The following is an 11,301-nucleotide window of genomic DNA, read 5'->3' as shown; positions in this document are numbered from 1 at the left end:
GTGATTACATGCCCTTAACAATGATAATTATTAAATGTTCTGAAAGCATGAAACATGTTTTAAAGAACTAAAAGTTAGACTTAAGAGAGCTAGTAGGTTAGTTGAAGAAGGTGTTTGAGTGTAAGGGCTCATCGCTGGAAACCGTAGTAGCTGATGCAGGTTTTATGATATTGCATCCTACTTGGGAGGATAAAAAGAAAATGATTTAAGGCATCTCAAATGGGGGATTCCTTCGGTGTGCTACATGGAGGGTATCACCATCTCCAAATCCTGGCGGCTACTTATATTGGAGGCTTGGCCACCAAGTGAAGGGCGGGTTCCATATAGCTTGTGGAATTCAAAATTCGTAGGGTGTACCGACTAGCTCAAAGGAATAATAAAGAGTGAGTTGCCAAGAATTATTTTGAAATTATTAAAGTATGCCCATAAATTTTACTTACGTATGTGATCATTATTTTTATGAAATATTCTCATCTATTTTGTATAAAAACATGTTATTTTAAGTTGTTTCACATACCGATACATCTGTATTGACCCCCTATATTTCAGGGTTCTGAGACACAATCTTGGGATCCTGTTAAGTAGTAGATTGACTTGTCAGAAGTTTGCAGCTGGTAAACCTCCCTTACTTCGAAAGGCCTAGTTATGAAACTTGTTATGGTTATTTTATTTTAGCTTCATGGTCTGTCTGGGGGCCTTATCCCAGATTTCAGTCAAATGTCATTTCCAGTTGTTAGAGAATTCCCAGACTGATCTTAGATGTTGTTAGAGGTTTATGGTTTCCATACTCAATTGTTAAATTGATTGATGATACGAACTTAGCACGTATCAAAAACACTCTAAAAACAGTCCACAAAAAAGAGGAAGACCGAGAGAAACACGAACAAAAATCTTGGCTACAATAACAATAAAAAATAAGGTGTAACCAAAAACACTATAAACAACAAGAGATAAACCACAATTTTATAAGGAGAACAGTAATAGGATAACAACAATCCAACTATTACAAGATTACAAGAACAACAAGAACTAATGATTTTCCTAGATAACACTAACTAAGACATGAAATGTAGAGATAGATAGTGAGACACACACTACAATAAAACCCAAGAACCCAAAGATAAAATAAATCTAGGGACCCTTAACTATTACAATAGAAACACCACACTCATACAAAGACATGAGAGGGATTCCACTGCTCAAGAACCATTATTTCCAAGCAATACACATTCACAAATGAGTCCACACTTGCTCATGTCCTAGTTTAAGCCTAAGGAGGCTCTCTCTCAAGAGAAGTATTCTTTCATCGATATTCAATAATTAATGAGCTAAAAACCTAACATATTCTATTTATAGACTTATTACAATAAGTGAAAAAATAACAAAATTTCCCCTTAGTGTTAAATGAATAAAATGGAGCCCATGGAGTGCAATAGAGGGGCGACTTTGGAGCCCTTTTCACACTTCAACTCGTACACTTCGTAGGTTACATTCAAAATACTCAAAAGCATCCATCTTAATGATCGTTATTGTATCATCCTCTCCATCTTGAGGGGAATTTGACCTCAAATTCAAGGCACAAACCAAATGAAAATGGCTCCCAAAATAGTTCACAAAATTAGAAGAAACCGAGAACATAACAACTTCAAGTCTCAGCCAACATCTTTATTTTGCACCTCGGATTTCTCTCCATCTTGAGATTTTCCTTCAGTCTTATTTGACTCAATTGAGTTTCATTCCTGGCCAAGATTGCACTAGGAATGTTGTTATACATTGTAGCCTAGAAGTTACCTACAAAACACAAACAAATTAGTTGTACAAGAAAGGTCCTCACACTCTCTCTTTATTTCTTTGCCTCTCGGATTCCTCACGCATTAATCTCACAAGTGTTGTAAGCTTTCTTGTACTATGTGAGCTGTTGAGAGGTGAACCAAATATTTACAATGACTCCAAAGAATTAAGAGAACACACTAGGACGTAAACACAAAAAAATGGTTCACAACCAACTCACATCTAGTAAATGGTAACTAGCTTGTAAGTTATTGTTGGAATCAACAAACAAAGCTAACTAACAAGAAAATGATACTACGAAATCAAAAATTTGAGCCAAAATTGTTTTGTGAACAGTAAAATGATGATGTGGTAGCCACGTATTGGTAGCAGTTTCTACAATTTTATTTTTCAAAGTCCAAGTCTTGACCTATTTTTAATTTTTGGATTGGTGGAATTTATTTTAAGGAGGGAATAATAAGTCTTGGAATCTTTGTCAATTTTCAAATTTCAAGACTTGACTTTTGTAATATTTTTCCTTAAAACATGGGCCCTTGACTCATGGAAAGTGCTCGGAAGTGGGTTGTAAAGTCTTGAGTATGTAGGAAAAGTCTTTAAGTCACAAGTACTACACCTTGAAACCTGGATCTATATCTTGCAAGACTAACACTATACACACTCTTTTTTCTTCAACTTATAAGATCAACAACCACTTTTTATTCAACAATATATGGAGACGGTGAAGAACAGCAAGAACACAAACTTTGAGTCTTGAAGTTCGAAGGTTCAATTTGGACCCCCGAAAACAACAACACCACCTTTTCATGCTTAAAATTCACAAAACAATACACGTTCAAAACATGAACCAACAACAACAATACCACCAACAATTGGCCACACTTCGGATTCACAACAACAACATCGACTTTTAAAGCTCAAACTTAGATTTAGAATCCCTTAGTGTTAGGGATAAATAAGCTAACACTACCAACAATATAAAACACAAAAGGACTCTTAGATATAAGTTTACAAGACACAAATCTCGGTCAAGACACAATTTTGGCCAAGACAACAAAAATGGACAGGTTTGCTTCTTTTGGGAATTTTTAGTTTTTAACACTTTTTTTTTGAATTTTCTAGCAAGCAAGCCAAAGATTGATATTATGGGAACAAAATCAAACAATCCTATGATACAAAATAATACGATACAAACTTGGTATGTATCAAAAACACTCTAAATATAGTCTACAAAGAAGAGGAAAAACGAGGGCAACACAAACCCAAATCTTGGGTCTAACAACAACAAGAAACAAGGTGTAACTGACACCAAAAATACAAACAACAACAAGAGATAAACCACAATATGATATGGAGAATAACAACAATTCAACGATTACAAGAACAACAAGAACTATCGGTTTCCCTAGATAACACTAACTAAGACATGTAATATAAAGATAGATAGTGAGACGCACACTACAATATGACCCAAGAACCCAAAGATATAATAAATATAAGGACCCCTAACACTTACAATAGCTACACTACACTCTTTTGAAGACACGAGAGGGATTCCACCGCTCAAGCACCATCGTTTCTAAACAATACTCATTTAAAAGTGAGATCATACTTGCTAATGTCCTAGTTTTAGCCTAGGGAGTCTCTCTCTCAAGAGAAGTGTTCTTTCATCAATATTCAATAAATAATGAGCTAAAACCCTAACATTTTCTATTTATATACTTATTACAATAAGTGACAAAATGAAAAAAGTTCCCCTTAATGTTAAATAAATAAAATGGAGCCAATGAAGTGCTATAGAGGGGCGAATTTGAGCCCTTTTCAACACTTCAACTCGTAAACTCCATAGATTGCATTTAAAATATTCAAAAGTATCCATCTTCATGATCGTGCTTGTATCATTTTCCTTTATATTATATAAAAATATGTATGATTGCCAGATAGACAAGGGAGATTGGGTCTTAATGGTTCGGGATGTCCGTCACAGCTAGGGCCCCAGCTCGGGTCATGAAAAGCTTAGTATCATAGCACGATTTATGGTCCTAGGGTGTCTGCAAAATTGCATCCAGTGGAGTCCTATTTATGGGTGTTTAGCACGCCACACTTATATATAGGAGGCTACAAGGCGTTTAGGAATGTTTCTCTTTCTTCATGTTCTAGTTCGTGCTATGGAGTTAGAATGTTCCTTTTTTATACTACGGTTTCTTCCATATGAAAGTAAAGTTATCCCAATTATTTTCTTACTATGATGTTCTTATATATGTCTTATTTTTGAGGTGATTAAGTACAAAAGCTTAGAATCCAAATGATGTGATCCTTTTCTGCTTGAGTTATAAAAGATGATAAAAATTGTGTAAGGACTTGAGAAGAGTCCGTTAGTGCTTTAAGGTGTATTGATTCTAGTGTAAACTTTGATTCTGATGATATCATGCTTTTCATCCTGAGGTATTAAGTGTATTCAGTCCTTTTCCAAATTTATGTTGTAGATGTCATGCATAAAGTGAATAATGTGTATCAGAATATTGGAACTGTATTTTCACCTGAGTAGTAGTATAAGTTAAAGTGTCAGTGTCCTAAACTATTAGTTGTATGATTGAACCAAGAAGTTTGTGATATGAAGTCACAAGGTTAGAAGTTAGAGTGAGGGTGACTTTTGTGTAAATAAATATTTTTAGTTGTATAATCATTGATTAACGGATGATTTGCCATTCTATAGTGATAGACTAATGTGGTAGTTATATTGGTAGATTGTAAGGTATTCGATAAAGGAAGAGTTTGGCTATGATTATTATCTATTCAAGAATAGGGAAGGAGCCTAGAGTGGATAGTTAGGGTGGTTATAAAAATCCCTTGTAGGTTGTGAATAAAAATGGTTAGATTTACCAATAAGTTATAAGTATAGACTCATTGTTGTTTGTGAAATTTGAAGGTAGTCTAAATGTATGCTTGGGTAAGTAAGTATGATGTGAGCAAGTAGAATATGTAGATAAGATTGTATAGGGTTATAATATAAGATTAAGGTTGACCATGTCTATTATGTGACCTTTCCCCCTTGACCTTCTTTTCTTTAGTAGTTGTAAACTAGTACTATTTGTGAGAAGGTATGCAGATTTTGAGGTGTAGTAGTAATGTCATGGAAACAATTTGGTTATAGGTAGTATCTATTTGAAATAAGGTATTTTTGTAGAATTTCCTAATTTGATGGACTAGCATATTATGTTGCACTCTTCATTGGAGGGAGATGATTGATGCTAGACTATAGTCTTGAATTTTTGATGTAGAATGTGTTGGTAAGAATAGTAGCTTAAGATTAATCATGTATGTTTTGTGGGAATGAATTAGTAGGCTTGATGTAATTTGTAAAAGAGTCTAGGTTGATAATTGATGAAAAGTTTAAGTGGTAATTATGAGGAATATGTGTATATGGGGACTATTGTTAAAATGATGAATTATGGGTGAGTTATTAAGTGTATAAGGGCATAAGTATATAAGAATAAGTTGCACCCCCTGGTAGTATGGCGTTACTCATTACGTAAGATTTTATGATATGATTTATGCCATTAACAGTTTAATGTTAGAAGGTTAAGTAGTGGAGAGTGGATTTTTATGTGATAAGGAGTGAGGTTATGTATGTCCATGAGATTGCGTGTTGTAGGTTGATGATGATAGAGGATAGCAAAACTTAAGAGTAGCGTTCTGGGAAAGCAATGCCTTTAGAGTATACTTAAAAAAGAAAAGTTTAGCATTTATGTGTATAAGTCTTTTATGTACCTATTTTGTGTTCTTAAAATTATTGTATGGAGAAGTCTAGTGAATTGATGTTCGGTGTTCGTTAGAGTTGAATTGTGAAAATACTGGTAGGCAATATGAGCCTTGGGTATGATTTTACAAATTTTGTTAAGTTGTAAGTTATATGATTAGAGGTGTAATGCGAGTATTCTAAGTAGTTAAGGATAAAGTGTTAAGTGTTTTAAAGCATGGATGTCCATGCCCTTAATAATGTTAGTCATAAGCTGGTGAATTTGGGTGTTAGAGGAAGTTATGATTAGTATTCCTGAATGGATGTCCTAGAATGAATTTAGTGTCATTGTATTAGAAATAAATGAGAGGAGTTGTATTCATGTGTACATTGATACCCCTTTGTGATAAGGAATATGGATGCGTACGCTTATGGGAGTGGGAGTTGTAGAGTGATGGCTATAGAGGTTAGCAAAAGTTAAGAGTTGCATTTTTGGAGAGCAAGGCCTTCAGAGTATAGTTCATCAGGGAGAGTTTAGAGTTTAAGTTTATGGTGATGTCTCATTTGCGTTGAGGGTTGCAGCTACAGATTTTTGATATGAAGTTATGTTTGCAAGTATAGGAGGTTGACTTTTATTTAAGGGGGAGATGATAGATTAAAGTGGTTTTGAAATTTTTTTTGAGGTGTCAAGTTTCAAGTAAGAATCATGTTAAATCAATTCTTGTTCAAGAAACCTCCTCCTACTTTGATTAGAATGGACTTCTACCAATGTGTTATGTATCTATGTCTTACCTATGCCTAAAATTTGAGCTCTCTATGTAACTCATATCATGTTCTGATATCCAAAAAAGGAGCAACAATGTCCCTCAGTGATCCAATATTCCACGTATCCAAGCCATATGTCATGTTGCTCATGATCTAAACCTATGTCTCACAGCATGCTTGGTCCTAAAAAAAAACGTTTTCGTATGTCACTGAATCATTTTACGCCGGAATTAGGCAAAGCGATAAAGTTATGCGTACTTATGACTATCTTAGCTCTGAAAATGAGAAGTAATAACTTCAAGTATCAATCTTTCTCTCAATCATTGACTATATGAATTCTGACCTTATGTTATACAAATTATAAGATATGTGAGCCCATGTTTCTTATCTTAGTATGTGCTAACAAATCATGTTATTTTGTGGTTATGCAACGACCCTTTACTTATGATCGAGACACTTGATATCTGAAGAACTCCATGTCTATTCTATCGTATCTTCACTTCATGTCCCTTCTCAAGCAGTGAAATAAGTATGAGTGATGGTCTAATCATTTTACTTCCATTCATGATGTTTATGCTTGGGTCCCTTCATGACCCTCCATATGTTAGTATGATGGTGGTTGTTGAAGCGTAGTAATGTGTTAGGTATGGGAGTAGATGTTCTTGAAGGTGAAAAATTTGATGTGATGCTCGAGCTGTGGTTATAGGTGAAACGAAAAAGAAGGAGATGAACTTTTGCTGTGCGGAATAGCCAAGAAAGAGAAATATTGTGAAAATCATTGTGAATGTGATTGAATTTGCTGGTCTTAGTGGGGGAAATCCATGTAGTGGGTGTAGTAATGATTAGGCTTGAATGTCGTGGTTTGCTTAAAACACAAACCTATCTGCTATGTGGTTGGTACTCTCTAAAATAAATCTAGAGTGTGTTTGACGGTATTGATAAGATGAAGAAATATTCTTAAAGGGATGTAAAGTATAGGGGACCGTAGCTTAAGTAGCATCTTTTAACTTTGAGTTAGGCTTCAACATCACACTACTAAGTAGTAGGACTTAAATTCTTATGGCTGGATGTGTGATTGGAGAATTGCAAGTTGGAGAGTGTGAAGTATGCCATTTATTTTTTGGGGTGTAGACGATTAGTGTCTCTAAGTTTAAGTCTGTTCGTGGTACTTTCTAAGATGAAGAATGCTTCTAAATCCTATGTCCCATGAAAACCTTATTTCCTAATTAGTACCGATGTAAGTCAGTCATGTTATCGCCAAATTAACTCATTCCTCATGTTGTGATGATTATGGTTCATAGAGCTCATGTGCAAGATTATCCCTACGTAAAATCTCATTGTCTGATGTTTTGTGCTTACACAATTCGCTAGGGGTTATCATGAAGTTTGTTTGATTCCTTTGCATGTTTTGTCGAGGAAAAATTTTCAATATGAGACTACGTTCTTTATTATACCCCCTTAGAGCTTCAAAAGGTCCCTACCCATCATTCTAGGGTGAATGATCCCAAGGGGGAGATAATGTAACACCTCGCATTTTTGAGATAGAAATCGAACCCTTTTTCCTACGTGTGTAAGCTCTAATTCTATTTTTTTATTTAAATTCATGGCTCATGATCTTTGTCCTATTATATGAATTGATTTTGAGGTGAAAAATGTTCATAGAAATGGCCTAAAGCAAAGTTGAGCTAAGAAACCTTCATTCATCCAAAATTGGATATTCGATTCTACAAAGGTTTACTTTGAACGTGCATAAATCTTTATATACATTGAATTTTGCAGCTCAATACCCACCAAATTGTATATAATTGAATTGGCTTTCCAACGATACCAATTTTGGCTAAATCCATTAACCAAGTGAAAAGTTATGTCATTTTTCGTGTGAGGCAGTAAGGGATCGCGATAGCCCTGCGACGCGAGGGCTGCTTGACCCAAATAGGGGTCGCGTCGTGAGGGCTTCTTGACCCAACTAGGGGTCACGGCGCGGGGGCTATTCCCCCACAGTTTAGCTTCTTAAGGGTGAAGGGTCACTTTGGTCCTTTCACCTCGACCCCAAACGTCCAAAGCACCGAATGTCAGCCCCAATACAGTACTTTAGCCCCAAATTCATATTCTCCCTAAATTGAAATCATCATCCATTTTCCCAGGTTCACACACAAAAAAAAACTAATTCCTGGCCAAGATCTCAAGAAACGAATCATGATCCGGGTTCCATCTATCATGATTCGGGTTTCAATTTTCAAATTAAACTACCTAAGGTATGTGGGACTACTCTAAAAACCTTGGACATAAGTTTAAATGTTTTATCATGATTAAAAAACCCCAATCTATATCTATATTCTATATATTATTAATAAGAGAGGACAAAGCTTCCACATAAAGCCATGTGGCAGCATGATAAATTACCACGCGGCGTTTTAGGACAACAAGTAGTTAAGTTAGTTATTAATTATGTATTTTTGAATTTTACTTTTTAAATTTTATTAGAAAACTCAAATATTGATAATTAGTAAATTAATATTATAGTTTTTAAAATAGATTACTATATTTAAATTACTCTGATACAAATATTATTTAATTAAGAAACTCCTATTTATTTTTTTATTTTAATAATTTTTTATGTCGATAATCCCTTTCAGATTTTGGTCTTTATAAGACAAAATTTAATATTGAATAATCTATCTACTAAGATTATACAAAGAGAGATATTAAAATATTAAACCTCTTTCAAAATATAATTTTTTTATTTTAACCAAAAATATCATAAAATAAATGTGTGGTAAATGATATATCAAAATTTTTTGGCAGTTTTAATAACGTAGATTCACTTCAAATTTTGAAAATTGACAAGTTACCAACTTCAAAAATAACTCTCTTTAACTTCCTTTTCCACTTTAATGTTGTAACGGCTGCTCCATACTACCCAAATAGTTGTTCGGCTTCTGATACTTCCAGATTCAACCCGATCAAGTTCTTAGTGGGAAGTGGTTTACTCGAATTTCAATGACGACTCACAATTAGTGGCTAGATTGTGATGTATGAAATGGATTTTTGATGTTCCTTATTCTCTTCTTTACTCTGTATTGATTGTTTTAAGTGATAAGAAATGATCAAATTTGTTGTATTATATTGTTAAATATTTTTCCGACTTTTTTCATACCGTTCAAATTTGATTCCATTCTTTGTTTTCTTTGCATTCTGTAGATTTAATCAATTCAATTGAGCAATAGAGAAGAGGTAGTGAAGATGCGTCATCCCTAAAGACTTCTAGAGTATTTGTTTAATTTGAAGATTTCAAATAATGAAGACCTTGACTAATTAAATCCATACCAAATGGGTTTTTTAAACTAACTACAAATTAGATAAGATGATGACTGAGGCAAAGCACAAATATATACAAGTGAATGGTTTACATCTCAAAGTGTTTTTGGTAGTCTTCCTTTGTTTATGTTTAGAAATGTCTCTGGTGCAATACCTAATCTTTTTCAATTAAAAACGTTTCTTTTACTCAATTTTTTTATAATGTCTTAAGAAAAAGATCACAAAAAGTGCAATTTATTTTAGGTGGTATGAAATTCTGCTACAAAGAAATCAAGTTTCATATGACCTGATAGATTGTTTTTTATCTAAATTCTCTATCAAGTAATTTAGCTTCTGATTTTTTCATAATTTTGCTTCAAGTCTTATCGATTTCTGAACTGTATTTTAACTACATTAAGCAAGTTGTTTATTGGCCACTTCATATGTTAAATATTAACTATTATCATGTGATTCATAATAAGTGTTCGATTATGGACAGTAGTGTATTTGTTGTTTGTTAACTTTGTTTAATTTGTACATTATCTAGTGTTAAACATAAGAGACTTCCAAAATGAAACTTTGAACTTTTGCAGTCAACAACAACAACAACATATCCATTGTAATTTCATCAACTGGGATTTGGAAAGGGTAGATTTTATGCAAACATGACAATTTGATTAAGAAAAATTTAACTACTTGGAGAAATCCCGAATGCTAGATAGAGGAGCTAGTATCGAACTTGATTGTTCTATAAGAACCATTAAGGGTGTCTTTGGCGATTCGCAAAGCAAGACACACCGAGTTTAATCTTCTGGTACATATTTCTCTATCTCTTTTATTTTATTGAAATTATTTACTGAACAACTTTGATAGTTTAATTGGTAATTTTTTATACCTTTTATTTTGATTATGTTTTCATATCATACTCGTTAATTGTTGGGAAAAATGTGGTCTTGCTCAATCAAATTTTGCATTTGGGGTTTCTTTGATTATCAGTACATTGATTTTTCGGTTAAAGTTGTTGCCATGTGACCGGAAGGTCATGGGTTTAAGCCTTTGAAATATACTTTGGCAGAAATGCAAGAGAAGGTTGCGTACATTATATCCTTCTGGTGGGGCCCTTCTCCTGACCATGCGAATAGCAGGAGCTTTAGTGCACTGGGCTGCCTTTTTTTCGGTTAGAAGTTGTTGGCAGACCAATTGTCAATTTCTGAAATGTTTGCAGATCTGCATGTCCTGAGCCTTATTCGGAACTAAGCATAATTAAAGATTGCGTACATTACACCCTTGTGGTGGGGCCCTACCCCTGACCATGTGAATAGCGGGAGCTTTAGTTAACCGGGCTACCCTTTTTCGGTTAGATGTTGTTGGCGGACCGATTGTTAATTTCTAAAATGTTTGCGGATCTGCATGTCCTGAACCTTATTGGGATTTAAGTATAATTGAAGGCTACGTACATTACACCCTTGTGGTGGGACCGTTCCCCTGACCATGTGAATAGCAGGAGCTTTAGTGTACCAGGCTGCCTTTTTCGGTTAGATGTTGTTGGCAGACCCATTGTTAATTTCTGAAATGTTTGCAGATCTTCATGTTCTGAGCCTTAGCGGGAACTAAGCATAATTTTGTGATGATTCATCCTAAAATTTCTCATGGGTTTCTTCTCTTCCTACTTCATGCTCCTATTTGGAAACCTCAAAATTGGTGCTTAAATG

Source organism: Capsicum annuum, chromosome 6 (genome assembly GCF_002878395.1).
Source record: "Capsicum annuum cultivar UCD-10X-F1 chromosome 6, UCD10Xv1.1, whole genome shotgun sequence".
Taxonomy (NCBI): Eukaryota; Viridiplantae; Streptophyta; class Magnoliopsida; order Solanales; family Solanaceae; genus Capsicum; species Capsicum annuum.
This window is presented reverse-complemented; position numbering follows the sequence as displayed.